The 26,574-nt window shown below is 39.9% G+C and overlaps 1 long non-coding RNA gene across 1 annotated transcript; it reads right to left on the bottom strand.

The window, feature by feature from the left end:
• Nucleotides 1-26,436, bottom strand: LOC144455862 (uncharacterized). Its single transcript, XR_013484674.1, has 2 exons — nt 26,270-26,436; nt 1-971 (listed from the first exon to the last, which is right to left on the bottom strand). It is a non-coding gene; the product is annotated as an uncharacterized LOC144455862 (long non-coding RNA).
• Between the last annotated feature and the right edge of the window lie 138 nt (nt 26,437-26,574).

The raw sequence follows: 26,574 nt of genomic DNA, 5'->3' as shown, positions 1-26,574 counted from the left end.
ACCATTTTTAACATTTATTTTAAAATTTTTTGAGTTCCAAATTATCTCCTTTCTTCCCCTCTTTCCCTCCTTGAGAAGGCAAGAAATTTGATATAGATTATACATGTGCAGTTACGCAAAACATATTTCCATATTAGCCATGTTGTGAAGACCAAAAAAAGAAAGAAAGGAAGAAAAAGAAAGAACTTTTTAAAAAAAAAAGTATGCTTCAATCTGCATTCAGACTCCATCAATTCTTTCTCTGGAAGTAGATAACATTTCTCATCATAAGTCTTGGATCATTGTATTGCTGAGAATGGCTAAGTTATTCACAGTTAATTGTTATACAATATTGCTGTTACTTTGTACAATGTTCTCCTGGTTCTGTTAATTTCACTTTGTATCAGTTCAAAGAAACCTTAATGTGTGAAAATGATCTCAAATTACAGTGTCTTTTGAATTCAATTAAAGGGGGAAGTTACAGTTTTTTTCTTTAAGTCTCATTTCTTCTTTGGAAGATTTACTTTCCTTTTTTTGAAAATATAATCATTATTGCACAGAATCCAATTTCAAGGCCTCGTTTTCAGTTTCTCTGTCTAAGTATCTCAGGGATTTTCCCACTTGTAGAAGAGATCGTTCTGCCTGCGATAGGGTTTTTCTTAATTGCTGGAGAAATGAATTTCCTACTTCCCTGTGCAGAAGAAACTGCTCTATCTTCAATAGAGAGTCTTCTATAAGTTGAAGAGATTGTTCTACCTGTGACAAGAATCTCATTTCCTGCTGATGAGACTCTCCCATTTAGAGGTTTATCTTGGCTCAAAAAAATTTGAATCAAAGTCAAGGGGAAGTCTGACCTCTGGAGCAGTCCTTGGAGAAGTCCCTCGATGAAAAATCTTAACAGAGTAAAAAGGTTCCTCAGAAAGGGCCGTTTTGTGGGCTGGGGTCCAGTCTCTCAATCACCTGCCTGGCTTGCCAATTGTTGTGATTGAAATCTGCAACAAAGATAAACTGAGGCAATAAATAATAAAACATGATCAATTTATTAGCAAAGCTAGGACCCTCAGTAGCCAAGGACATACCCTGAGGGCTTACAGAGCATCTTTATAGTTATTAATGAGAAACATAGCAAATTTACATTATCTGGGGCAACATAGATGTTACTTCTTACTGATTGGCTGATCAATCAGAACAGAGAAATTGAGGTTGGAACAGAGAAGTTTTGGTCTGGAACATTTGGGCATAGAGAAACTGATTGGAATAAGGAACCTTGTAGCTGTAACATTCCAGTTTGCCCAAAATGTTCTGCCCACAAGTCCCCCATCTCAACCTTGTGGCAAGCACATTCAGGGAATAGAGAGCTCTATGGTTTGTGTTGCCTAGTTTACCAGAATGCAGATGATTTACAAGAAGCTTGGCACAAAATGGAGGACAGTCATTGATTAGGTTTACAAGAAGGAGTCCAATTATAATTTTGCACCCCAACAACTGTGAGGCAGTGGTATAGTGGAAAGAGTATGAGAAATGGAGTTAGAGCATCTGGATTTAAGTTCTGCCTCCTACTAGTCATTTCCTCCACTGGTCTCAGTTTCCTCATTTGTAAAACAATGGGGTTGGACCAGACAACCTCCAAGATCTCTTTCAGCTTTAAATCTATGATCCTAGCATCCTAGAATCCTGAAATCCCCAAGGAATAAAAATTGCAGGTCACCCAAAAGGCAGCGGAGACATGCATAGTAGGCATAAATCTGCTATAGCATATTAGCAATGATAAGTCATGTTTACAGAAGAGATTATCAAAATGATATATGACTGGAAAAGGAGGTAGGCTGGTCTTGCAGCAAATGTTAAGGATAATTGATGGACAGACTTCAAGGCACATGGGTACCCTTTAATTATCAAGAGACCTCCACAATTTGGGTAGATCCCTCTGTGGATGATTTATGGGAAGACATAGACAAGTGGTGCAGAGGATGGCTTGCAATCTATGTCTTTGGAGGGAGTGCCTGCACCAGTGAGGTCACAGACCCAATGAAGGATTCATTCTCTCCCTCTTGAATTATGCAGTATTACTTTGCTTATACCAGGGGCTCTTAACCATTTTTTCGTGTCATGGAGCCCTTTGGCAGTCTGGGGAAGTCCTTCTCAGAAGAATGTTTTTAAATATATGAAATAAGATACATAGGAAGCCAATTCCATTGAGATAAATATGTAATTTTTTTCCCATCAAGTTCACAAACACCCCTGAAATCTATCCATGGATCAGGTTAAAAAACCTTGGCATGCACTTCACATTTTCTTACTTCTGCACATGTTGAATCACCCTAGTAGAATACATGTAGGATGTACTGGTAACTACTTAACAACCAGCTTTAACCATCCCCAAATTCCCATGACACACTTTTAAGTTTAATCTATATTAGTAGCATTTTCTCAATCACTTTTTAAAGCCTAGACAACCAACAAAACAATAAACCAAGTCCTGATTTGTAATGTCTGTGAATTTCTAAGGTGGAAATGCTCACACTGAAAATTTAACAACCAGCTTTCTTAAACCAATTTGAGCTGACCAGTATACCCTTGATTGTAAGTTCCTTGAGGGTAGACATTGTTTTTAACACTGTATCCCCTTATTGCATTGAACACCTGATACGTGCCAGGCATTGTGAGGTATACAAAGAGGTAAGAGTCTGCCCTCAAGAAACATACTCTCTAGGAGCTAATATTTAAGAAACACAAGAAAGAAAATTAAGTCAGATCTATGGATAGGAGAAGAGTTTATAAACAAACAAGGGTTAGGGAGGGTCACAGAAGGTAAAACGGACAGTATTGATTATATAAAATTTAAATGTTTTTAACACAAAAACCCAATGTAGCTAAAATTAGAAAAGAAGTTAATGGGAAAAATCTTTGCAGCAAGTTTCTCTGATAAAAATCGTATTACTAAGACATATAGAGAATTGATTTAAATTTATAAGAGTAAGAGCCATTCCCCAACTGACAAATGGTCAAAGCATTTAAACAGGTAGTTTTCAGAGAAAGATATCTGAGCTATCAAAAGCCCTATGTTTAGAATGCTCTAAATCGCTATTAATTAGAGAAGTGGAAATTAAAATAGTTCTGAGGTATCACTTCACCACTTCACACCCATTATATTGGAAAATGACAAATGCTGAAGGGGCTGTGGGAAACAGGTGTATTAATCCACTGTTGGTGGAGCTATGAACTGGTCTAGTAATGGTCTAGCCACTTGAAACTATGTCCAAAAAGGTCCTAAAGTATGCATACCCTTCAAACTAGCATTATCACTATTGTTAGGCTTATATTCCAAAGAGATCAAAGAAAGAGAAAAGAACTCATGTATAAAAATATTTATAGTGGCTCTTTTCATAGTGATAAAGAACTGGAAACAGAGGGGACACCCACCAATTAGGGAATGGCTAAACAAGTATAGTATATTAATGTGATGGAATTAATATAGAGTTGAATGAGCAAAACCAAAAAAACAATTTATACAACAACAATAGTATTACAAAAAAGCAACCAACTTTAAAAGATTTGAGAACTCTGATTAACAAAATGACTAACTACAATTTCACAGGATTCATGATGAAACCTCTTATCCGCCTCTGTCAGGAGGCAAATTAAGCAAGCAGATTAAGACATATGTTTTTTGGACATGACCAAAGGAGGAATTTTTTTTTTTGCCTAATTACATATATGTGTTAAAAGGGTTTTGTTCTTCTTTCTTTTTCCAATCATGGGGTGGAGAGAAGTGGGAGGAAAAGAAAAGAAGGATGTTGGTTAATTGAAAAAAGTAAAATTTACCAAGGAAAAATTACAGAGATAGTGCCAGGTGGTACAATGGAATGAGCTCTGGGTTTTGTCATAATTGAAATCTGCCATAAAGAGAAACTGAGGCAATAAAGTTCAGAGTACATCCTATTTATTAGCAAGGCTAGCAATTGCCAATAAGTGAGGTCCAAGGTTCCTCAGTAACCAAGGACCTCATGGAGAGTTTATAAAGCTTTCTTATAGTCATTAAAGAGGAACTGAGGCAAATTACAAAATCTTGAGTAACATAGATGTTGATTTAGCATAGAGGGTACTAACCACAAATTGTTATCAGTTTGCCACAAAGTGAGCTAACATATCCTGAGGCATTTTGAACAAGGATAAGAATAGGGAAATCATGTTTGGAAATGGGTTAGAAACAGTCAACCTATTTCTGGAAATGAGGAACTAAAAAATAATATAATCTCTGAGTGGTAAACATTCCTTTTCCCTGATTGGCTAGACATTACAAAAAGCTTACTGATTTTAATAAGCTATTGACAACATCAGTATCTTAGTTTAGCATCATGCGGAAAGTTTACAATTTTCCATGAGTCCAAATGAGGAATTAACTCTGTTACATTTGAAAATTAAGAAAAACTGAGGCACAAAGTTTTGAGGATTATCAGTATATTAGTAGAGCATGAATTTACTAACAAAATAGGTCAGTGGATATCTCTATAATGCCAGAGATACCTAGTGAGGAATGACAAGGTATTTTATAGCAATCACAAAGTGACAAAGCAAAATTTAGAGCTATATAAATGTATCTCCTTCTGATTCGCTATCTATGACATAGTCAGAGTTGAGATTATGTTATTTGGACCTTTCTGAAACCCCCTTAACCACATCCAAGACATATGATTTGAGTCACAAGACAAAGGTTCTCAGGTGATGGGAGGTCTGACCTTTTAGGTTAATCAAATTTCTCTGGAAAGTGGGTGATAGGTGGGGTTGCAACGGTGGAAATACAAATTACAATAGAAGAATGGTGAGACAATGACCTGAGGTCACTTGAGTAAAACTTATAGCAAAGGGGAATATTTAATCTAGCTTGACTAAGCCTTAAAAATAGAAGCAGAATCAATTTTCAATTTTATAGCTCACGTAAAAAAAGGGAACAGAAAAGGGGAAGTTTTACAAAACAAGGGACTTAGACTCACAACAGTGAAGAAGTTAAACTCTAACAAATTACTAATATAAACTAGTCTAATTAAGTTTAATAATTCATAGCAGGCCTTAGCTAAAAATCAAGTCTGAGTATATAGATTGAATACAATTCCCAATGCACATTTCTCAGTTTGGAGTAAAAAAAAGAGTCAAAAGTTGGGTTTGAACTCCAAGTTTCTTATTCCCAGGATGAATAATTTCACCTCTCTGGGCCTCAGTTTTCTCATTTATAAAATGAAGAATAGGGAGAGAGAATTCTGGGAAGATGGCAGAGTAGGTCAGAAAATTCCAAGCTCTCAAGATTTTCCTCCACAAAAAAAAAAAACAAACCCAGGCCTCAGGGCAAACATTGAACAGTAAAAATACATAAAAGAAGGGGCAGAATAGGGGTCCTCCTGGGACAGTCTGAGAAGATCTAAAGAAAAATCCCAGGACAAGGTTTGATCCCTGTGAAGAGTAAACACTTCTAGGCTAGGGAAACACTTAGACAACAGGCAAGCTCTGGGGTTAGTTGTATTGGAAGGCTGCCTCAACCCCTGCCACAGGAACTTTTACTCCTGGAATAGTGAGGGGAGTTGAGTGTCTGAACCCAGGAAGACCTAGGGAACCTCTGCTAACAAAGAATGCCAGACCCAGCCTGGGGCAAGAAGGAACCAGCACATGCTGGAAGCAGTACAGCAGGGAGGCTGCTGGCTGTGGGCGCTTACTGGAGGCTGGAGGTCTTGGTTTGGGTTCAAGATCACAGAGGAGAACTGAAGGAGGATCTGAGGCCAGAGGCACCATCCCATACCCCAGTACCAGAGGTGATTACAAAAATTAACCTATTAAAAATGCACAGGTAAAAGAGAAAGAATCCAATAGAGAGTTAAACTATGGGAATAGAGAACACCAGGGTTCATCTTCAGAGGAAAATACTGAAGCAAAGAAACCCTCTTCTACCCCAGAGAAAAAGGTCAAATGGTCACCTGCCCAAAAAAGATGAATAGAAGAACTTAAAAAGACTTTAAAAATCAAATGAGAGAGATTAAGGAAAAACTAAACTAAAATAAGAACTATCCAAGAAAAGCAAGATTACGAAAAAAAAGTTAACCAATTAGAAAAAGAGATCCAAAATCTTAAGGAAGAAAATGACTCCTTGAAAATCAGAATTGGACAAGGGGAAGTCAGTAAAGTTATAAGAGATCAAGAAACATTAAAGCAAAATATAAAGAATGAAAAAATAGAAGACAACGTGAAACATCTCATAAGACAAACAATTGATCTGGAGAACAGCTCAAGAAGAGAAAACTTAAGAATAATTGGACTACCTGAAATCTATGATCAAAATCTTGATACAATAATACAAGAAATAATTAAAGAAAATTGTCCTGAAGCATTAGAACAAGAGGGGAAAGCAGAAATAGAAAAAATCCACCAATCACCACCTGAAAGAGATTCTACAAGGAAAACCTACAGGGACATTATCCTCAAATCCCAAAAACCCCTGTTCAAGGATAAAATATTATGAGCAACAAGAAAAAAAGAATTTGCAAATGGCAGTGACACAGTTAGAATCACACAAGATCTAGCAGCAGCAACACTAAAAGACTGCAGGTCTTGGAACACTATATATCGAAGAGCAAAAGAACTGGGGTTCCAGGCAAAAATATACCCAGCACAGCTAAGCATAATTCTGAAAGAAAGAAATGGAAATTTAATGAATTGTCAGACTTTCTGGGCTTTGTTTAAAAAAAAAAAGGAGAACGTAACAGAAGATTTGACACACAAGAACCAAGAGAAACATAAAGTACATATCAAAGACCAATTACAAGGGACTCAATAAGGACAAAGTATTTACCTTTTATGTATGTAAAATGTAAAATGTATGTCTAAGATTGTTATTAGCAATTGGGTAGTTCACAAGAAAGACTGAGGTCAGACCTGGGCATGATATGACTTCATAGTACCAGCATGTGCCAGCATGAACTGATAATCAGGCCATTTCTTACGATGTATTACTATATAATTAAATGTATTTATAATAAAAAAAAAGAATTGGAAATTGAGGGGATGCCCATCAATTGGTTAATGGATGAACAAGTTGTATATGATTGTGATGGAATACTATTGTGCTATAAGAAATGATGAACAGGATGGTCTCAGAAAAATCTGGGAAAACTTACATTAACTGCTGCAAAATGAAGTGAGTAGAATCAGGAGAACATTGTGCACAGTAACAGCAATATTGTACAATGATCGATTGTGAATGACTTAGCTATTCTCAGCATTACAATTATCCAAGACTTATGGTCCAAAGCACTTATGATGAAAAATGCTATCCATTTCCAGAGAAGGAACTGCTAAGTCTAAATGCAGATCAAGGGATCCTTTTTCTTTACTTTCTTTATTTTTCTTGTGGTGTTGTTGTTGTTATTGGGGGGTTTTTGGTCTATTTCACAACATAACTAATGTCAAAATAAGTTTTGCATGACTGCACGTGTATAATCTATATCAAATTGCTTGCCTTCTCAGGGAGGGGGGGAGGGGAAGGAGAGAGGGAGAAAATTTGAAACTCTAAATATTAAAAAAAAAGAATGTAAAAATTGTTTTTACGTGTAACTGGGGAAAAATAAAAAAATATTAAATCATAAAAAAACATTATTCTGAGAGAATCCATAAGCTTCGCTGGACTGCCAGTGGGTGGGAAGGCCTATCACGCAAGAAATGTTAATAACCTCTTGAAACAGAAGGCCTGGGATATATCACTGATTCAGGATCTCATCATATTGGTGGGAGCTTCATAGAGTTGCTTTCTTCAGGGGAGGCCCTGGACTTCTGTAGAATTATGGGGTCAGAGAGCCTTCTCTGATGGCTCCTGGGTGTAAGGGTCTCACCCTCTCAAACTAGAACCTGGTTTTGGTTAGTTTATCTGGATTGTGACTCAGCAATGGTTCCTCATCCTTCCTGTGGTTGTTAATGCACTCCTGATGAGGTCATCCTGGGTACTCACCAGTGATTGACTCATCTTGTCTGAATGGGTGAGTGCCCATCTGGTCCCTGACTGGGTAAAGAGGCTTTGTGCTGCGTTTCTTCTGTCCTGATGCTGGACAAAGGCAATAAGAACCACAAAATTACAGTGTCAAAGCTGGAAGGAACCAAAAAAATGGATGAATTGAAACCTTCCCTTTTATAGTTATTTTCAAATTCCGTGAACAGAACCAGAGATAGGTTCTACAACATTAAGAAGGCAGCTAGGATGGTGAAGGGTATCATGAGATAAGTGAGAATAGGTTGGTGTCTTGGGGCACAGAGGGTCCCAGATTTCCCCAAAACACTCCACTGGGGCTTAGAGATCCTCCACTCTACTAAGGAATCACCTCTAAACTCCCCCTCCCAACCCAGAAATCCAGTTAAAGGTCCTGAGATCATGCCATATGAAATATCTTGAGATGTTTAATTTTGAGAAGAGATTTGAGAGGGCAGGGGGACATGCAAGATATCTTCAAAAATTTGAATGGCAGTAACATGGAAGAGGGATTAGGATTATTCTGATTGGCTCCACAGGTCAGAACTAGGAAGACCCACAATGGGTGGAAATTACAAAGTAGCAACTTTGAGTTTGACGTCAGGGAAGCCTTCCTAACAAGGAGCTCCATTCATAAGTAGGAGTGGCCTTAGAAGGTAGTGGGCTCCCTCTCCTTGGAGGTATTCAGTTAAAGGCCAGATAGCCATTTCTTGTCTTTGTTGTTGTTGTTCAATCATCACAAAAGTCATTGGAGAAAGGTGTTATTATCCCCATTTTTGTAAAATGAGGCTGAGAGGCTAAGTTATTTGTCCAGGATCACACAGCTAGTATAAGCTTATGGCACAATTTGAACCAAGGCCTTCCTTTTCCAAGCAGCATATTTAACTTTTTAAAATACTTTTATATTGAGGTATAGTAGAAGAAACTCTGGCCTGGGAGTCAAGCCTGATCTTGACTGTGCTCCTGACTGGGGCAAGTTGATTTCCCTAAGTGGGCCAGTGTTTCCCCACACAGTTAAGATGTTTCTGAGGCTGGATTTGAACTCAGGACTTCCTGACTCCAAGCCTAGAGCTCTATCCACTGTGCCATCTAGCTTGGCAATGGTGTAAAACAAATTCTTGCTCAGATATGGGTCCAATAAAATGGCCTCTGAAGTCCCTTTCAACTCTGATGGCTTTAGAGTTAGAGGACATGGGTTCAGATCCTGGCTCTGCTGCTTAGTATGTGTGTGAAATTGGGCAGATCACTTAACCTTTCTGGGAGGAAATTTCCTTACTGTAAAATGAGGGGGTTAAGTGAGATAGCCTTGGAATTCTTTTTCAACTCTTAAATCTAAGATTCTAAGAACCTGGTGCAACATTTCTTCTTCACCAACCTTGGGATTTAGCAGCAAAAGCAATTTTTAGACTCCCAGGGATATTGCCTTACAAAGTCCATTCTCTTTCTTCTGCTTGGAAGAAGTGTTTGGATCACTTTTTAAGCTTCAAATGTCCACATCCCTTCTCCAAAATGGCAGATTGCAAAATTGCTCATTTGGCTTCACGTTATTACTGGAAACAGTAATAATAATGTTCTGCTACCACTAATAAGTCCTTGGTTTATTTCCCTCTGTAGCCTCTTCTCAGAGAATTGATTTTTTTCCCACTTTTCCAGGATGATCTCACTTATCCTCATAGCATCTCTATGCTATGAGGCAAGGTTAAGTATTTGGTCATAGGCTCTGTGTCATCTGCTGGCCTTCATGTGTCATCTGCAGCTTCCACAAAACTCCTCCAAAATTTCCATTTAATTTTTTATTCCCACCCACAATATATTGAAATCACAATGGGGAAAGTCATGATGTAGAAGGGATAACTACCTTGCACTGATTTTGTGTATAGTTTTCTGTGTATGTGCTGTTTCTCCTAGGTGAATATAAGTTTCTTCAGAGCAGGAGAATTCAGAGTGGTCAAATGCCTTGTCCATAGTCACACAACTAGTATGTGTCTGTTCTTTGGTGCTTCTCTCCCCCCCAACCCCCTTGAGCAGGCTTCCATGGCTGTCAAACCCCTCACCTGAGTCCTGCCATCCTCTGGAAGTAGATTGTCTGGTTTGGGGACGTGTGCTATGTGCATGGGTCACCCCAGATCAGCCCAGGATCAGCTGAGGGGTCAGTTACAAAACCCAGCCCCTAACCTCTCCCCTTTCACTTCCTCTAATAGTAAACTCAATCCTTAGCCTACGCACTTCTTATCTTCATCTACCTTTCCTTTCCACTTTGTCCTTCGGAATGCTCCTTGGTTTATAATAAACTCTCCTTCATTCTAGAGCTCCAACTGGCACCTTTATTCTACTTTCTGGTGCTTGGGGAAACCTTGATTTCTCCAGAAAATGCCTCATTTCTTGGCCCTCTTGAAGGCTGGCTGTCCCTTCCCTTCACTCCAGCCCCACAATCCATCAAGCCAGGAGGGGGAGTTGGCTTATTCCTTGCTCTGTCATTTAGCAGCCACCTCTCCTCCTTTCCACACTTTATAGTTTAGTCAAACTGGTCTTCTTTCTGTTCCTCATATGGAGCACTCCATCTCTTCTCTCAGTGCACTTGCACTGGCCATCACCCACGTCTGGAATACAATCCCTCCTCACCTTGGCCTCACAGAGTCTCTCTTTTCTTATAAGATGCAACTCAAGCACCATCTTCTGCCTGAGGCCCTTCCTGATTCTCCTGGCTGCTAGTGTCCTCCCTCCCTAACTGGCATTTATTTTTTTTTAAAAATAACTGATTTATTTTTAGTTTTCAGCATTCACTTCCATAAGATTTTGAGTTTTAAATTTTCTCCTCCTCCTTCTCCTCCTCCCAAGATAGCATGCAATCTTGTATAGGCTCCACTTATACATTCATATGAAGTATATTTTCCCATTAGTCATGATGTAAAGAACAATTAGAACTAATGGGAGGAACCATGAGAATGAAGTAATAAAACAAAACAACAAAGGAAAAGGAGAGCAAATAGTATGCTTCGATCTGCATTCAGACTCCATTGCTCAGAAGAGCCAAGTATATCAAAGTCAGTCATCACACAATATGACTGTTACTGTGTACGATGTTCTCCTGGTTCTGCTCATTTCACTCATCATCAGCTCATATAAGTCTTTCCAGGTTTTTCTGAGGTCCTCCTGTTCATCATTTCTTGTAGCACGATAGTATTCCATTACATTCATGTACCACAACTTGTTCAGCCATTCCCCAATTGATGGGCATCCCCTCAATGTCCAATTCTTTGTCACAACGATAAGAGCTGCTATATTTTTGTACTTGTGGGTAGCATTTATTTTCTACTTAGTTTATATACTTATATGTGTTCTTACATATAAGTGTATACATATACTTATATTATCTTTTCTGATAAAATATAAACTCACCAAGGGCAGGGACTGTTTCATTTTTTTTAATCCATATTCTCAGAGTCTAACATAATCCCCAGCACATTTACTTAGCATCTACTATGTGCCATCTGTCCTGTCTAGATCCTTGGCACTGTCATCTGTGGTCCTTTAAGTCTCTTTCCTTTCCCCCCTAAGAAGTTCAGTACCTGGATCAGTTTTTCTTTCCACTCCAAGCCTTGCTTCCATCAACCACCCTGGCCTCCTAGTTCCTCAAATTCAAATCCCACTGCCCTCTGACATTTCTCTACCTCAACCACGCCAGAAGCTGTCACACCTCACACACCCTCTGCTCTTCCATCTTCTGGCCCCTATAAACTGAACTTGCCTTGGTTTTTGGAATTCTTAGTTATGGCTCTGGTAGTTATCTTTGAAGCCAGAAAAGAAAGGCAGCTGTTTTGGAACAATGAAGAAGCAGATGGCAAACAGATACTACTGGTGTTAGAACAGCAAAACCCTTAAATGCCACATGGATTGGGGTGAGATTTGGCTCAGATGCCATTTAATCTGAGAGGGGAAGCAGCTGAATTTAATTTATATTTAAGGTCAAAACCCAACTTATCTAATGCAAGTGATCTAACAAGCACCAGACAGATGTATGGTAGATGTGTGTAGGTAGCAACTCATTACCAGTGATGACTGTTAAGACAGAAGTATCTTCTAGTCATCAGTAGGCATTTATTAAGTACTTACTCTATGCAAGGCATATAAAGACAAGCAAAACAATCCCTGCTCTGAAGAAACATATTCACCTAAGAGAAACAGCACATACACAGAAAACTATGTACAAAATCAGTGCAAGGTACAGTTATCCCTTCCACATCATGACTTTCCCCATTGTGATTTTGATATATCGTGGGTGGGAATAAGAAATTAAATGGGTATTTTGGAGGCATTTTGCAGAAGCTACGGATGGCATATGAAGGCCAGCAGATGACACAGAGCCTATGACCAAATACTTAACCCAAATTTTGAATCATTGAATGGGCACTGCTTCAGTTAAAGACCTTTGCTTAAAAAGGCCAAGGTCCCCCACTGCATCCTGGAACCTCTCCAGTTGTCCTGATCTATATCTCACTACTGGATCCAGATGGCTCCAGAGGAGAAAGGAAGGCTGGTGACTTTGCACAACCTCCCTCACTTAAATCTAATTCACTTGCATGTCATGGCATCACCTCCATGATGTCATAGTCCTCTTCAAGAACAAAGGACAAACAGCAGCAGCCCAAATTTTATAATAAGGTACTGTAAACATCCCATTACAAAAGAGGAAAAAAGTGCAGACTTATTCTCTGTTATAAAGGAAGGGCCAAAAATATTTACACTGATTTTCCAGATCATGCAGGTACCCCTAACCCATGAAATGTGGAAGGGATAACTGTCATTTGGTCAGGATGGAGGGAGGGACTAGCACTGCTTTGGGGAGGGGGAAATCACAGCAGGTCTCACATAGGGAGTGACATTTGTGCTGTGCTTTGATGGAAGGAAGGGATTCTTAACAGATATAATCCATATCTACCCAGAGCACAGAGGCAACTGCTGCTGAGACACACAGGGGCACAGGATGCTTACTCTTCCCTCTTCCCCAGCCACGTGGCTGCATAGTGAGTTCATTGCTGGGGAAGTCTGACCTCTCAATCAGAAAAGCAGGTTCCTCAATTCTCATACTCATTGGCACATCATCCCCAGACATCAGAGATTCTGGGAACAATTCTACTTCTTGGCTCTAGTCTGGGATTTTCCCCTAAAAGGGGGAGAAGTTTAAAAGACACCAATATATATATATAAATGAATCAGATATGGAACAGATACTTTATTCTCACATTGAAGAAGGGAATGGTAAGCACAAAGGAATCATAGTGAGCATTACAGAATGATGAGAACAGAATTCAGTAACTTATCATTATTAACACAACCCGTTGGAAGGCTAGGATTGTTGTTGTTGTTTGTCCTTCAATTTTGAAGAGGACAAATGACATCACGGGGTGATGTCTTGACTCTTTTGTGAATTGGATTTAAGTGAGGCAGAATCGCACAAAGTTATCAACCTCACTCTCTCTTCTAGTCATCGAAGTTCAGTGGCAAGACAAAAATCAAGGCAACTGGCGATGGCCTGAAATGCACCTTCAATGTCTGAACAAGCTCTAAGCACTCCACAGCGCCTGCTTCAGCCACCTTCGTGGCCACTGGAACAAACTGTTCTTATCTACCCATTCCACTGGGGAAAGACTTCACATTCTTGGGGTAGACATCCCCCTAACTCACCAACAAGTTTGAAGGCTATTGGCTACCTGCAACCTGGTTTAGACCATCTGCTGAAAGGCTTCAAAGGATAGAGGAAGGTGGATAAAGGGAATTTTTACACACACACACACACACACACACACACACACACACACTCCTCTAGATTCCTTCTACATTCACTTATGGCCCTGAGGACCTGGGCTTCTGATTAGCGAACCTTCAGTATTTCTAGATTGACCCAGGCTCCCGCTTCTGCCTACCTAAGCTTCTGTTCCTTAGCCATCTTCTCTCCATGCTAACTTTCTACCTCTTGCTCTGGGAACAGTAACCATATCAACACTACCATTCCAGAAATGAACATGTCAAATAATCTATGGCTCTATCTACAATCTGCCTTGATTCAAACACACCATCTTGGTCACCACCATATATATGGTCTTCTATTAGAGTATAAGTTCCTTGCATGTAGGGTCTTACTAGATTTTATATTTGTGTCCCTTATGTTTAGGATAATATCTAGCATATGATAAATGCTTTTTCATTCATTCATTCTTTTATTTATTCATTCATTTATATGACCAGATAAGGAAGTAGGGTGGTCATACAGTTGAGATTAATGGACATCTTAAGTGCCATTCTCATACCCACAATATAATTAAAAGACTTAGAGAAAGGCAACTATTGCATTCAGTGAATCCTTTATGGAGGATAAGAACTGCAAAGGAGGAAATAGTGGAGATGGGTTGATCTGCCCTAGTGTTGGAGAGAGGACCCACAATGATGAAATCATGATTCCATTGAAATATAGAGGGCACTACTAGTGAGTGAGCTAAGTCACCCATGGGTTATAGAGATAGGTTAGAATCAAGATTAGTCTTTCCAAGGATTAAATTGGTATAAAGCTATCCATTTTTCATTTGACAATCACATCAAACACAATAAATATTTATTAAACACGTACTATGTGTCAGGTATTATGCTAAGCAGTGGAGATGCAAAAAGACACGACAGTCCTTGCCCTCAAGGAGCTTACAATCTAATGGGGGAGACAACATGCAAACAAATATATACAAAACAAGCTATATATAAGAAAAATGTGAAACAATTAACTGAGGGAAGATGCTAGAATTAAGGGGATCAGGAAAGGCTTCCTCTAGAAGGTGGAATTTTAGCTGAGTTTGAAGGAAGGCAGAGATAAGAAAGGAGAACATTCCAAAAGGCATAGAAGACAGTCTGAGAAAATGAAGTGTCTTGTTTGTAGAACAGCCCGCATGCCAGTGTTACTACAGAAAAGAGTACATGTCAGGGAGTGAGGGATAAGAATACTGGGAAAGTAGGAGGGGACATTCTATTTGAATGCCAAACACAGCCTTTTGTATTTGATCCTGGAGGCAATAAGGAACCACTGGAATGTGTGTGTGTGTGTGTGTGTGTGTGTGGTCAGAACTATTCTTTTGGAAAATTACTTTAGTGGCTGAAGAGAGGATGGATTGGAGGAGACTTGAGGCAAGCAGACTCATGAGGGTCTGCACTAGGGTGTCAGAAGAAAGAAGATAGCGTATTGGAGAGATATTGCAAAGACAAAATTGACAGGCTTTGTCAACAGATTAGAATTGGGGGAGGGTGAGGATGAGAGATAGTGAAAAGTCCAGTATGACTCCTGGGTTGTAAGGGACTGGGAGGCTGGTGTTGCCCTCTATAGTAATAGAGATGGTGGAGGGGGAAGGAAGAAGGGTTTAGGAGGAAAGATAATGAGTTCTAGTTTGAACATGTTTAGTTTAAGATGTCTACTGGAGGTCCAGTCAGTGCTGTCTGAAAGGCAGTTGGAGATGTGGGACTGAAGGTCAGTAGAGACGTTGGGGCAGGAGAGGTAGAGTTGAAAATTGTCAATATAGAAGTGATAACTAAATCCATGGGATCTCATAAGACCACCAAATTGAGGTATAACTTTAACTTCTGTTTCTTTTTACTTTTCCCTCTAATTCCCCTTTTAATCCTCACTTAGTTTTGTTTGGATTAAGGGGAAAGGGTTTTTCTCCATTCCTGAGTCAGGAATCTGGAGGGGAGTGGGGATGGTGGGTGGCTGAGGATCCAAAAGACCAGGCTAGGACTGGGGTAAGAACTGAAGAGCTCCCCTTCGGGCTTGGGGTTCAGACACAGGAGCTGTTATCAGGGTTGCAGATGGCATTGCTTTAACTGTGTGCACAGCCTGCGCTGGTTTCTTTCTACTTTGCAAAAGGTATTTGGGCTAATTTTTGAGCTACAAAATGGCCACATCTCTTCCCAAAAATGTCGACTGCAAAATTACTCATCTGGCTTTGAGTCAGTCCAGGAAACCCAATTCCTTTGTCTCCCTAGGGGCTTGCTCTAGTCAGCCACCCCCGGCTTCTCCAGGAGTGACCTCACCCCAGCCCCCTTCCCCGGATTTCTGCACACACCACTGCCGGTTGGGTTCTGGCCTCACTCTGTCTGCCGTGTGGTGAGTGGAAGGAATTTAGCAAGAACTCTGCACACTCAGCAGCCCCAGGCCTGGAAGAGTAAGGAGCAACACGGGAGGGGAGTGGAAAATACCAAATGGATTTCCTGAAGAAGGGAAGCAGCTGAAATAACTTTCCCCCAGACCCAGTCACCCTGACTGCATGTGGGAGTCCCCTTTGGTTCCAGTGAGTTAACATAGCTTGACCGCTCCCTGGTGGTCCCCAAAGTAACCCAGCTAGGTCTGTAACCCTGGGCATGATGCCTAGGAGGAAGAGGGATTTACAAGCTTTCAGGTGCTATATAAATGTGAATTATCATCGTCCTCATCATCCTGGAGCAAACCTTTGGCCTGCTGGCTGATCTCCTCACTTCGATGGATCTGGTACTCAGGGGGTAGGGCTGATTTTCAAGTCTCACAGGTGGTAAGCATAAAAGGTGGAATTTGAACCCAAGTCTTCTGACCTTGGAGCCAGTGCATTTTCCATCCTATCATGCTGAGTCCTCAGCATAATCAGGTTACTATCTACATCAGTGGTAGGAATACCCACACAGAGAACACAAATCAATTAACACTGAAATTTCCCTTTCTAACACTAAAGACTCCCTCATCTTGGTTTGCTGTGCTAACCCCCAGGCCCAGTTTATGCTTCCTACCTGCCTTCCTTGCTCTGACTATGAGGCTAGGGAGTATGGCTAGAGAAAGACAGATGAGTGCAGCCTTTTTCCCATTACAGATTCATGCTGTCCAATTGTAAGTTAGTCTACCACTCATGTTTTTATTTATCTATTCTTGATGCCTGAGAATATTCCCCACAATCATCTGCCTCTCAGCAGATGACTTTGCTTCGTGCTTTAGCTTCTCCTCCTCCCTACTGCTCCCCAAGAGAAGGTTTTCTTTCTTCTCTAAAGTTGCCCTTCCCCCCTCCCCCAGGGTCTTCCACTTATCATCTCAGAATCCCAGAATTTTACCATCTCAGAATCCTAGAACCTGAGTTAGAAGGGGCCTCAGAAGTCCTGTAAGTGTAACATTTATCCAAGTAGGCATATGTTCTATATAATTTTCCTATAAATTTGCTGACAAGTGGTCATCTAGCTTATACTGGAAAGTCTCCAGTGACAGGGACTTCACTGCCTCCATAGTCAACCCCATGCCACTTTAGGGAGGCTCTGAGATGTCATTAATAATAAGGTTGAATAGTAACAAAAGCTGAAACCAGGGACACTTAAAGCTTATGGGACTCTCTGTGCCAGTCATGGATAGGGTCCTTCCCTTCCAAAAAATATATCCTGAGAGTCCATTATGGGAAATACCAGTGGAAAATACTGATTGGAATTCCTGCATTATGTGCCCAACAGTGGGAAAGATATGAAAAAAATATCAGACTAAGCTCTTGAGAGTGTGACATCAATGCAATGGAGTTTTGTGGTGGAGGTCCCTTAAAAAGGTCCCACTTCTTATAGGGCCACTTCTTCCCAGCAGATATGTATTTATTCCTTCATCCGAATTAGAAAGCTTGGGTGATACCAACTTCTGAAGTCCAATAAATAGGACTATTTCTGTTCCTCGACCTTGGAACTCACCAGGGTAAGACAGGGTGTGTTAGTAAATGTTTAACAAACAGTTCATTGGGTGAGGGTGGGGTTAGGTTGGAAGTAGAAATGTACACATGACACACCTTTAAATTTAATCTGCATAATTAACATTTTCTCCATCATCTTAAGTCTAAAGTCAACAGAACAATAAATCAAGCCCTGATTTGTAGCATTTTTTAATTTCATAGGTACATGTAAATACATTGAAATTTTAACAATCAGCTCTCACTAGCCATTTTGAGCTAGCTCCAGCATACCTCTGGGAACACAGCACTGGCCTTTGCTTATGCAAACTCTAGCCTCAAAGTTCAAGAGGTCCCGTCACCTCCAATGAAACTTCTCTGGGCTATTCTAACCAACAGTGACTGTTCTCTGTCATGGTCTAACACTATGGCTCATACCATACAATCTAGTACTTGACTGGATTCTATCTTTAGTTTTTCTCTAATTTCTTCATGTATGCTAATCTTATCTTCAATCACATCAGTCAATAAACATTTATTAAGCACCTACTATTTGTCAGGCTCTATGCTAAGTCCCTGCCCTCATGTGGCTTACAATCAAATGAGGGAGACAACATATAAACAAATTGCTGCAAATCAAGCTATATACAGGATAAATTTTTAAAAAATAATTAACAGAGGGAAGGCACTGGAATTAAGAAGAGTTAGGGAAGGCTTCCTGTAGAAGGTAGAATTTTAGTTTGGACTTAGAGGAAACCAGAGAGGTCAGTAGTCAGAGTAGAGAAAGGAGAACATTTCAGGCATGGGCGACAGTCAGAGAAAATGCCTCCTTAACTGGGTTGTAGAATTCCTTGTGAGAAGGGATCATTTGATTCAATTAAATTCAAACATTATCACGCTATCTGCCAGGTTACTGTGCTAGAAACTACGGTTGAAAAGAAGAAAGTGTCTGCCCAAAAGGAGATTACAGTCTTCTGGAGGATACAACATGTACACAGACAAACAGATACAAAGTGTAAACCAAGTAAATAACTTTAGGAAGGACAGATCACTAATAGCTAGAGGGCTCAGGAATGGCCTTGTGTAAGGAGGTGACATCTGGACCATGCATTGAAGGAAGGTAGAGACTCTAAGAGATGGAGGTGATGAGGAAAAGCATTTCAGGCTCTGAGGGTCGCCTGACAAGGGGGAGGATTTCAAGTATAAGGCAGTAAGCTAGCATGGCTATAATGGAGAATGCATGAAGAGTAATAATGTGGAATGAGCCTGGAAAGGTAGATGGAAAACACAGTTGTAAGGGCATTAAAGGCGAGGCAGAGGGTTTTGTCTTTTACCTTAAAGCAATAGGGAGGCACTGAAGTTTTCCTACTATTGAAGAGGCACGATCAGGTGATGGCTGGCAGTTCTGTTGAGGATGGATCAAATTAGGAACAGCCAAGAGGCAGGATGACCACTTAGGAGGCTAAGGCAATCATCTCCAGCAGTAGAGAACCTGCAGCCTTGAGGCCACATGTGGCTCTCTAGATCCTCAAGTGTGGCCCTTTGACTGACTCAAAACTTCACAGAACAAATCTCCTTAATAAAAGGAGAATAATAAATTAATAAATAAAGGATCCTTTTATTAAGGGGATTTGTTCTGTGAGGTCCGGAGTCAAAGGGCTGCACTTGAGGACCTAGAAGACCATATGTGGCCCCAAGGCCACAGGTTCCCCACCCCTGAATTCTAGACAATAGGAGGTGAAGACCAGAACTAGAGCAGAATATCTTTGAGTGGGGAGAATTCAGATACATGCCAGAGCTGTTGTAGAGGGAATCCCAACAAGCCTAGCAACAGATTAGCTATATGGGGATAAGAAAGAAGAAAGAATCAAAAGTGATTCTGATGTGAAAAACCAGGTCATGGAAAGATGGTCACTACCCCAAGAGAAACAGTGAAGTTTGATAGAGGTATGGAATTGGGAGGAAATGTAGAGTTCTATTTTAGACATGATAAATTTGACATCCCTCTGGGACAGTCAGGTGGAGATGTCCAACAGGTAGTTGATAATCTGGTACTAGAGTTCAGGAGAGAAATTGGTGCTAGATATACAGATTTTGGGGCAGCTAGGTGTCGAAGTGGATGAAGCACTGGGTCTGGAGTCAGGAAGACCTGAGTTCAAATCCAGTCTCAAGCACTTACTAGCTGTATGACCCTGGGCAAGTCACTTAACCTTGTTTGCCTCAGTTTCCTCATCTGTAAAATGAGCTGCGGAGAAAGAAATAATAAACTACTCTAGTATCTTTGCCAAGAAAACCCCAAATAGGGTCATGGAGAATTGGACATTACTGAAAGCGACTGAACAACAACGACAACATATAGATCTATAAGTCACCAGCATAGGAATGAAAATTGAACCCCATGGGAACTGATGAGTTCACTGAGGCAGAGCAAAGAGGGCAGGACTGAGCCTTAGAGGACTCCCAAAGTTAGGGGTCAAGAGACATATTATGTAGAGCAAAAGAGACTTAAGAAGAAGTAGTCAGACCCCATAGGAGGAGAACCAGGAGGGAGCAATGTTAGGGAAGCCAAGCAACAAGAGAATATGCAGGACAGAGTGCTCAGCAGCCTGGAAAGCTACCAAGAGGTCAAGGAGGATGGGGACTGGAAAAGTCTATTGGTTTTATCGGCTAAGAGATCACTTGTAAACTTGGTGATTACAGTTTCAGTTCGTAGATGGGCTGGAAGCCAGATTGAAAGGAGGTAAAAATTGAGTAGGAGGGGCAGAAGGGTAGGCAATGATATAGATTATTTCTTTTAGGGACTTGGCAGGGAAAAGGAGGAGTGATATTGAACTATAAAAAGGGGGAAAAGAATATGCAAAATTGGAAATAATACAGTAGGATAATGGAAATAGTAATCTATATAACAGAAATCTGTTCAGTCCCAGATGGAGTAGCATGAAGTGTACTAACCTAATCCTTTAGCTAAAGTTTCCCAGGCTTAGCTGGACCTTCATTGCCCTCTTAAGGGCCCCAGCTAAGAAGGTCGTTTTCCACACCAGGATACCCCTGGATGATTTTGCAAATCCCCCACCTGGGCCCTGGGTCAATTCACCCATTTTAAGATCTGCTGTTCCCTTTGGGCTAATCAGGAAGTCTGTTGAAGGAAATGTAAGGAATTGAGGGAGGGGCAGAAAGAAGCATGTTTTGGAGACTCCACATTACTTAAAGAACTTTGTTTTGTTTTGTTTTTAAGTATTAAATATTTTTATGTTTTAACAGGGCCAAACTTAGAAAAGGAAACATGCCAATACAAGTGTTCCCATCACCTCTGACATTGGAACAATCAGGATTACAGGTTTGGAGTCAGAAAAGATCTCAGAGGCCATCTACTCCAACTCCTTCATTTTACAGATGGGGCCACCAAGTCAGAGAGGTTAAGTGATCACTTGCCCAAGATCACACTGATTGTACATGGCAGAGCTGGGATTTGAATTGAGGTCCTCTGACTCCAAATCAGACATGGAGAAAGCACTTTGCAAATCTTTTTAACAATCTAGAGCATGTTAAGGTGACCAACACCTGGAATCTCTGCTGCCAGGGAGGATCTCTTTAGCTCAAGAGTTCCAAGCTGCAGTGGGCTAAACCTATTACATGTTTGAACTAAATTTGGCATGAATGTGGTGAGCCTCTGGAAATGGGGTCTACCACATTGTCAAAGAAGGGCAAAATGGCCCAGGTCAGAAATGGAGCAGGTCAAGGCTCCCAAAATGATAAGAGTGGGGATTCTACCCATGAGTGGTTCCTGCACTTTTAGCCTGTATGAGATACGGAAACCTAATCTTAAAAAAACCCACAATATTATATAAATGCTAGCCATTATTATTAATAATGCATAAGCCCAGAGCTGGAATCTTTATGGCCTGTCTCTGGAAGAGTCATGCTGTATAGTCTACAAATTTTCTAGGTGAAATGAGTCATTGGGTCAACAAACACTTTGTGTCTGACTCTTCATGACCTCAGCAGGGTTACCTTGGCAAAGATACTGAAGTGGTTTGCCATTTCCTTCTCCAGCTCATTTTGCAGATGAGGAAATTGAGGCAAACAAGGTTAAAGTGACTTGCCCAGGGTCAAGCAGCTAATAAGTGTCTGAGGTCAGATTTGAACTCAGGAAGATGTCTTCATGTCTCCGATGTGCCACCTAGTTGCCACCAACAACACACTTACTTAACACCAACTACGTGCTGGGCATTGTGCTAGGCACTGGGGATACAAGACAAAAAAGGAATGATCCTGGCTGTCCTCAAGGAGCTTATGCTCTATTAGCATTCTGAATGAGGGGTAGGGATGGGTGGGAATTGGATGGGAGATGGCTTTCTTCAGGAGATGGGTTTGGAAAACATGTCTCAAAGAGGGAAACAAATTATGTTTTCAGTTTCCTCATCTTTAACCAATCCCCTGCAGAGGGCATCATGGTCACAGTAGGGCAAAACCTACTTTCATCATCCTCAGAACATGCAGAAGGGAGTTACTGCTATTCCAATGAGTGCCTGGGCTGGTGACCCAGAAATAGCAGTTACTAATAAGAATCTTGTTTCACTTATAATGTTTACTTGATGAAATGAAATAACATATGCAAAATGCTGTATAAACCTCAAAGTACTACATAAATGTTAGCTGCTATTATTATTACTATTATTTAACATAAAGCTGTGTAATGCCCCCAGTCCTTCTAAGTGCCCCCTCCTCACTCCCAGAGCCTTATCTTAGATCCCTGTATTCTGTTCTGTGTCAAATTGGGGGTCATAGTTTGAAAGGGAACTCCGAGGTCATCTTATTTAGATTCCTCATTTCACGGATGAGGACACTCAGTGAAGCTTAGGTTCCACAGAATGGGAGATCAACCCCCTTCTCAGTGGGGGTAGAGGACTCTGGTTGGGGATGCTGCATACATGGTTAGACATAGTCACTGTCACTTGGTTGTGCTCGTCTGTTTTTCTCAGTTAGAAGGGTTTGTGTGTGTGTGTGTGTGTGTGTGTGTGTGTGTGTGTGTGTGTGTGGTGGTGATGGTGCAGATTGTAGTGGAAATTATTGTGAAATAGAAAAACAGAGACATCAGTAAAACTCTTTTACAAAGAAAAAAATCCAAAGAAGAGCATTATTAAGTTATTCATTAGAAGCTGGGTGACTTAGGAGAAGGAGCACTAGACCAGGAACCAATAGCTGGGGGTCAAATCCAGGCTATGATATATGATATACAATACGATATAACACACAACCCAATATGTATAACTTGACATAGTATGACATTGTATAACACAAAATAACAACACAACATAACATAATATAACATAACATAATATGACATGACATGATATAACATAACATAATATGATATAACATAACATAACATAACATAACATAACATAACATAACATGTGCTATAATGTAAATCTGTATATGTTTGTATATACATGCATATATACACATAGGTGTATATACATATATATTATTTTAAGATCTATAAGTGCCAGCCATTATTATTGTTATTCCACTTTCTAGCTATTTGGCCTTAAATCATGTTATTTTTATAAGCTTCAGTTCCCTCATCTATAAAATGGCAATAACAGTACCACCTATCAGGTTTGCTGTGAAGACTAAATGAAGATGATGACTGTGGGAGCACTTTCAGTCTTTTACACTGTAAATTTAATTAATTTACACTGTAAATACCATTATTATGATAGTGACAGTGGGGTAGTGGACAGAGTACTTCTTGGGCAGGTGGATTTGTGTTCAAATTCTGCCTCTGATACTAACTCTCTAACTCAAGTCATGTCCCTTAAGCTCCCTGAGCCACAGACACCTCCTTATGATTTATCTAAATTACAGCTGGGGATATGGTGGGATTTCCCACAATATAGAAATCACAAATCCCTTTGTGTATCTAGGTTGTATTCTATTATTATAGTTTAGATTTGGATACAGACTGATTAATGGAATGGGAAGTGAGGAGAAATTCTCTGAAGGGCTGAACTCCATAGTCCATGCATATAAGCCAATCCACTGTTACTAATATCTATTCAATCTAACCATTTGGCAGCCACTAAGCACTGTGCCTAAGTTTTGAGGGGAAAGAAATAAGTCAGAGTTCCTGTTCTCCAGGTTATTTCTACTATTTCACGGCCAAGAAAAGCTTGTCTAAATCAGGAAGCAATTTAAAAGTAAGTACAATTTAATTTAAAGTGATGTCTGTTTTATCATGGTATCTGCTTCTGGTTTGCCTAAACAATTAAGTCATAACTATACTTCTTGCTGCTGCTGCTGTTCAGTCATTTCAGTAGTGTCCAACTTTTTATGACCCCATTTAGGGTTTTCTTGGCAAAGATACTGGAAGAGTTTGTCATTTCCTTCTCCAGCTCATTTTACAGATCAGGAAACTGAGGCAAAAAAGGTGAAGTGCCCAGGGTCACACAGCTAGTCAGTGTCTGAGGCCGGATTTGAACCCCAGGCCTGGCACTCTATCCACTGTGCCATCTCATTGCCCAAAGTTGCTGTGTGACCCTCGGTAAGTTACTTCACCCTATTTGCCTCAGTTTCCTCACCTGTTAAATTAGCTAGGGAAGGAAATGGCAAACCACTCCAGTATGTCTGCCAAGAAAACCCCAAAAGGGGTCACAAAGAGTCAGACACAACTGAACAACAAACAAACAAAATATTTAGTTGCTTCCAACAATCTAGAAACAAAGACATCAAAAAGATATTGGAGTACATCCTAAACTTTTAGAACTCCAAAGGCAACAGTCTTGCAACTAACAACTTGCTCTAAATTGTAAAGGGAAAGGTATAGTGGAGTGAAGATGAGTTCTATAGATAGTCTAGGTCACAGGGGTGTGGAACCTGCGACCTTGAGGCCACATGTGGCCCTCTATGTTCTCAGGTATGGCCTTTTGACTGAGTTCAAATTTTATAGAACAAATCCTTTTATTAAGGAGATTTGTTCTGGGAAGTTTGGATTCAGTCAAGGGGCTGCACTTGAGAATGTAGAGGGCCACATGTGGCCTCGAGGACCCAGGTTCCCCACCCCTGGAGGATATGATTGGGAAATAGAAACTAAAAGGATTAAGTAAGAAGAAGAAAGTAAAAGAAGTGTTGGGTCAGCATATGGAAAGACAAAAGAAAGATGGAGTTTTGAATGGTTTTAATCAATGTCCACTGGAGGACAAAGAAGAAAGAAAGTTTGAGCCAGTAGGGACAAGAGGAGAAAGGGTAGAAAAACTAAATAAAGTCATAGTCTGTTTACATTGAGAGTGAATGAAGGGTCTGAGTGTAAAAGGTTTTTGGAGTTTTGAAACAGGAGATTTGAGGAAGGGTTTTGACCCCACTGAGACAAAGATTTGAGAAAGTTTTAGGGAAATTTCTGTAAATAATTTAAAGAGTACCAAATGAAAACTCTTAAAAGTAAAATTCACAGCATAAAATTATTTGGGTGTACTGAAGGTTTAAAAAATTACAGAAAAGAATAGATGCACCGGGTAAAATATAAGACCTGCACTCTCCATATCTCCCTCTCCCCCCCCACACCCTTAAGATATGAAGACTGGTCAAATTAAGAAAGCAAAATGAAATGATTTGGTTCATGAGCTAACTAAAAAAGGTTGACCTTGAAATTGGAAATATTAACAGTAAATAGCACTTGGGGAAATTGAGGTTCTAAATATTGCTCTTTAAGATTGTAAACCCCAGACTTCATTTTGGTGGTTTCATTTGCAGTGACATATGCTCTCTTATTACAGATACTGCACTCTAATATAGATCTACTTTGCTAATCTATAAAGGAGATAATAATAATAATAGTACCTACCTCCCAGGGTTGTTGATAGGACCAAATAATTGTGAAGTACTTAACACATAAGTGTCTAACTTACTCAGAAAATGAGCAATACAATATCCACCCCTTGTAAGAATTAAATTGGACAAAACATTTCTTTGGTAATTCTCTGCCACTTAGAGAATGCTATTCTAAATTGGCATTGTGCCATGATATTCAACCTTATAAGACAGGTGTCCTCATAAAGGGAATTGCCCTGTGACATACACTAGAAAATTGTTATGCTGATATATTTAAGAAATACAAATAACAACTGAGAAATTCCAAAACAAACATTTTAAGGTACTACAGAAAGCAGGATCTGAAACTCTATAAATTAAGCTTTAAACACCCGAAAAGGCCTATCAGGTTGTAAGCACTATATGAATGTTAATGTTCTTGAATGCAATCAATATAGAATACATACAATCAATACAGAATGCCAAAAGTGATTTTTTATGTAAGATAATGTGGAAGTGCATTCAACTCCATTAATAACTGGTAATAAGTCTTGTTTCACGTTTAAAATACATGTGAAACTTTTCTTATATAGTAAACATTTGGGGAAACATCATATCAGACACACTGTTAAAATAGTAACTTCTCCTTTTAATCCAGATGCTGTTAGATTCTAAATTAAATTGTTGAAATAATGTGGTTAAGATGTTTGAAAACTGATAAATATTTAAGGAGGTATATTTTGTTTTAAATTGGAAAATAATAATAGTAATGACTTACTTTTGGGAGAAAGCGTCCAAATGCCCTCGGGCTATCCTTCTCTGGGAGGGACTTCTTACTTGGTCGAGGTCATAGGATCTGATCAGCCTCACTGACAGCAAGTTATGAAACTCTGAAGTGCTGCAGTTTAAGGAACTAAGACCTCTCTCAGGCAAAGTGGGGAAGTTTACAAATTTAGCTGACAGTAGGAAGAGTGAGTTTCATCTAGGACTATTTATCTACCACTTCTGAAAATTATAAAAATTGTTGTTATTTAGTCATTTCAGATTCTTGTGACCCTTATTGGAGGTTTTCTTGGCAAGGAT

Source organism: Phascolarctos cinereus, unplaced genomic scaffold (genome assembly GCF_003287225.1).
Source record: "Phascolarctos cinereus isolate Bilbo 61053 unplaced genomic scaffold, phaCin_HiC Scaffold_2;HRSCAF=192, whole genome shotgun sequence".
Lineage (NCBI taxonomy): Eukaryota > Metazoa > Chordata > Mammalia > Diprotodontia > Phascolarctidae > Phascolarctos > Phascolarctos cinereus.
The sequence above is the reverse complement of the archived record's forward strand: the minus strand, read 5'-3'. Positions and strand labels throughout refer to the sequence as shown.